The sequence below is a fragment of the Suncus etruscus genome, chromosome 7, assembly GCF_024139225.1.
Source record: "Suncus etruscus isolate mSunEtr1 chromosome 7, mSunEtr1.pri.cur, whole genome shotgun sequence".
Classification (NCBI taxonomy): Eukaryota; Metazoa; Chordata; class Mammalia; order Eulipotyphla; family Soricidae; genus Suncus; species Suncus etruscus.
Genome location: NC_064854.1, coordinates 60316784 through 60320461, shown reverse-complemented (window position 1 = coordinate 60320461; position 3678 = coordinate 60316784). Strand labels below are relative to the sequence as shown.

Sequence of the window (3678 nt, the reverse complement as noted above, 5' to 3'; positions counted from 1 at the left end):
ACCTGGAATCACCACACACCCCCCCCCCACTGGAAGCTCTCACAGCATCCTTTGCAGGAAGCAGCTGGAAATGGGGCTTTAGCTTTAGGACAGGCCCCCCTGGGCACTGTCCACACCCCCGCTTTGCTCCTCCGTCTTCTGCAATGTACGAGGATGGTTTTCTTGAATTTTCTCTTGAAGGAGAGAAAATGTTCTAGACGCCCACGAATGGAAAATGCACCCCTTAACTGGGCGGGTTCCTGCCAGCTGTGTGCCCTGGATGACTAATGAGAGACCCCCACTCAGGGGGGTCCCAGCCCCCCATTTACATATGACTGCCACCCCAAAAGCCCCTGGTCAGGGGATTTCCAGGATCTGAGAAGCTGCCACTCTGGGCCTCGGGTTGGGAGCAGGACACTACCTGAGCACGGAGGGCATTTCCACCATTTCCACCGCACCCTGGGTGAAGATTCCAGATGCAGTCGCCCGCAGAATTCTGAGCCATGGGGAGCCAGGGTTATGTGGCCCTGACTAGGGCAGAGCAGGGGGATGTATGAGGTAAGCAGACCCAAAGAGTCAGGGGTCCCCGTGCAATAGGGGGGCATGTCTGGGAGCTCAGAAGAGGGATCCCCACTCCATGGGTGGTTCAGCAAGATGAGATGCACTTGGTTGTATTTATTTATTTATTTATTTATTTATTCATTTATTTATTTTGGTTTTTGGTCCACCCTGTTGGTGCTCAGAGTTTACTCCTGGCTCTGCACTCAGAAGTTATTCCTGGTAGGCTTAAGGGACCAATGGGATGCAGGGATCAAATCCAGGTTAGCTGCATGCAAGGCCAAGGCCCTATCCACTGTGCTATCACTTTGGTCTGAAAGTTGGTTTTTAGATGTGCTTCAGCTCTGTACTTATCTTGCACCTGATGCTGTTCTGGCAGGGTCAGTGAACCTTGGCACTGCCTTTCAGTATGGCCACTGATGAACAAGGGATAAAAAGTGCCTCAAAAGAACTGACTGGCTTTCTATAGAGGATGGACTAGACGGCATTCCCACCAGCAGTGGATAAGAGTTCCTTTCTCTCCACATCCCGGCCAGCACTGATTGTTCTCATTCTTTGTGATGTGCACCAATCTCTGCGGTGTGAGGTGGTATCTAATCATTGTTTTGATTTGCATCTCCCTGATGATTAGTGATGAGGAGCATTTTTTCATGTGCCTTTTGGCCATTTGTATTTCTTTTTTATCAAAGTGTCTGTTCATTTCTTCTCCCCATTTTTTTATGGGATTAGATGTTTTTTTCTTGTAAAGTTCTGTCAGTGCCCTATATATTTTGATATTAGCCCCTTATCTGAAGGGTGTTGGGTGAATAGTTTCTCCCACTCAATTGGTGACTCTTGTATTCTGGGCACTATTTCTTTTGAGGTGCAGAAGCTTCTCAGTTTAATGTATTCCCATCTGTTGATCTCTGCTTCACTTGTTTGGAAAGTGCAGTTTCCTCCTTGAAGATGCCTTTAGTCTCAATGTCATGGAGTGTTTTACCGACGTGTTGTTCTATATACCTTATGGTATCAGGTCTGATATCAAGGTCTTTAATCCATTTGGATTTTACCTTCATACATGATGTTAACTGAAGGTCTATGTTCGCTTTTTTGCAAGTGGCTAACCAGTTCTGCCAGCACCACTTGTTGAAGAGATTTTCTCTGCTCCATATGGAGATTCCTCCAAAATCTGGAAATTGAGCTCCCATTCAACCCAGTTATTTCACTCCTAGGGATATACCCTAAGAATACAAGAATACAACACAAAAACCCCTTCCTCACACCTATTTATTGCAGCACTATTCACAATAGCCAGGCTCTGGAAACAACCAAGATGCCCTTCAACAGACGAATGGCTAAAGAAACTATGGTACATATACACAATGGAATATTATGCAGCCATCAGGAGAGATGAAGTCATGAAATTTTCCTATACATGGATGTACATGGAATCTATCATGCTGAGTGAAATAAGTCAGAGGGAGAGAGAGACACAGAATAGTCTCACTCATCTATGGGTTTTAAGAAAAATAAAAGTCATTTTTGTAACAATCCTCAGAGACTATGAGAGGAGGGCTGGAACACCAGCTCACTTCATGAAGCTCACCACAAAGAGTGGTGAATATGCTATATAAATAACTACACAGAGAACTACCATAATCATGTGAATGAATGAGGGAACGGGAAAGCCTGTCTGGAGTACAGGTGGGGGTGGGGTGGGATGGAGGGAGATTTGGGACATTGGTGGTGGGAATGTTGCACTGGTGAAGGGTGGGGTTCTTTACATGACTGAAACCTAATCACAATCATTTATGTAATCAAGATGTTTAAATAAAGGAAAAAATGAAAAAAAAAAGAAAAGATAAGGCCTCCCAATGCTTACCACAGGCTGTGTTCTTTACACTGATTGTATAGAAAGAGGAGGAACAGTAAATGCTTCCCATATATACCTCAAACCAGGTCCTTTGCCTGGTCTGTATTGTGAATGGGGGGGCAAAAAAAAAAAAAAAAGAACTGGCTGGCAGAAAGAGTGGGGGAGAGGTCATTGCAAATCACCTCAGCTTGACAAAGGGGGTTCTTCAGGAAAATAAAGAGAAAGAGAGAAAAGCTGAGTAATGGGGCTTCCCCTTATGTAAAATCAATCCTCACACACCATATTTTCAATCCCAGGTGAACAGGTCTAAAGCAGGTAGCCACAAAGAATTAATCAACCAAGCCATCAGGAGAGAATCATGGAATCACTTTGCTTCTTGCTTCATCTTCTCACCACTCACCAAATCAGACTGACCTATTTCATGAAGCCAGTACAAATTCACCAGGAAGGGGAAAGTCAAGCGAGATCCAGGTGAACTTTTACTATCAAAGGAATAGATGAAAAGTAAAGAGGAAGTTAAGGGAACACCTTTATTTTGGGTAAAGGCTTCTGGGGAAATGTATAATGTTAGGTTTTTAATGGTTCTCAGCTATCCTAGTGTTTTCTAACTGCTGTGATGCTTGATTGTGTTTAACAACTTATTCTCAAATTATGTCTGCAAAAATATTCTAAAGTCTTGTCCACAGAAGTCTGTGAAAAAGGAACTTGTATGCTATACTCTTAGTACAGTGCTCATTGTAAGAATGTTCTAGCAAATTTATTGTCAAATTGTATATATATAAATATATCTGCAGAAATGTTCTTATTATTTTGTTTAGAGAAGTTTATGGGAAAGGGACTTTGATGCTATAAACACATATTACAGTGCTTGATGTAAGAAAGTTTAAGAATTTTCAAATTAAGTATATATGAAGAAAGGTTCTTTTTTTTTTTTTTTTTGGTTTTTGGTTTTTGGGTCACACCTGGCAACACTCAGGGCTCAGAAATTGCTCCTGGCAGGCTCAGGGGACCATATAGGATGCCAGAATTCGAACCATCAACTTTCTGCATGCAAGGCAAATGCCTTGCCTCCATGCTATCTCTCTGGCCCCATGAAGAAAGGTTCTAATGTTTATGTTCAGAAAAGTCTTTGAAAAAAATGTGATATGTATAAGACATAGATATGGAAAAAGCTGATTGTTTTGAGAATGATGTTTGCACAATGTAATTTATGATTTTTTTTACAGCTCACCACCTTACTGCTAAAAGATTTTTTTCTTTTATTTCCCCAACTTTTACTGTGCCTATGC

At 42.3% G+C, this 3678-nt stretch overlaps 1 non-coding gene across 1 annotated transcript; it reads left to right on the top strand.

The window, feature by feature from the left end:
- Positions 1-2381: 2381 nt before the first annotated feature.
- LOC126014720 (small nucleolar RNA SNORA51) lies at positions 2382-2514 on the top strand. The gene has a single exon (XR_007497720.1). It is a non-coding gene; the product is annotated as a small nucleolar RNA SNORA51 (small nucleolar RNA).
- The last annotated feature ends 1164 nt before the right edge of the window (positions 2515-3678 follow it).